Raw genomic sequence first — 648 nt, 5'->3', positions numbered from 1 at the left:
CCCGATCTCCCCCTCCCCCCCCCCCAAAAAAAAAAAAAAAGCAGCCCCTTCCCCCCTCCGACGGAAACCGCCCTGCCTCGAGGGCGCCCTCGGGAGTCAGGGCCGAGTGGGAGGCGCCTCGGGAGTCAGGGCCGAGTGGGAGGCGCCTCGGGAGGAGGAGTGGGAGGACCGAGTGGGAGGCGCCTCGGGAGTCAGGGCCGAGTGGGAGGCGCCTCGGGAGTCAAGGCCGAGTGGGAGGCGCCTCGGGAGTCAGGGCCGAGTGGGAGGCGCCTCGGGAGTCAGGGCCGAGTGGGAGGCGCCTCGGGAGTCAGGGCCGAGTGGGAGGCGCCTCGGGAGTCAGGGCCGAGTGGGAGGCGCCTCGGGAGTCAGGGCCGAGTGGGAGGCGCCTCGGGATACAGGGCCGAGTGGGAGGCGCCTCGGGAGTCAGGGCCGAGTGGGAGGCGCCTCGGGAGTCAGGGCCGAGTGGGAGGCGCCTCGGGAGTCAGGGCCGAGTGGGAGGCGCCTCGGGAGTCAAGGCCGAGTGGGAGGCGCCTCGGGAGTCAGGGCCGAGTGGGAGGCGCCTCGGGAGTCAAGGCCGAGTGGGAGGCACCTCGGGAGTCAGGGCCGAGTGGGAGGCGCCTCGGGAGTCAGGGCCGAGTGGGACGGGAA

This window comes from Penaeus monodon, chromosome 25 (genome assembly GCF_015228065.2).
Source record: "Penaeus monodon isolate SGIC_2016 chromosome 25, NSTDA_Pmon_1, whole genome shotgun sequence".
Classification (NCBI taxonomy): domain Eukaryota; kingdom Metazoa; phylum Arthropoda; class Malacostraca; order Decapoda; family Penaeidae; genus Penaeus; species Penaeus monodon.
Note: the sequence above shows the minus strand (reverse complement) of the source record.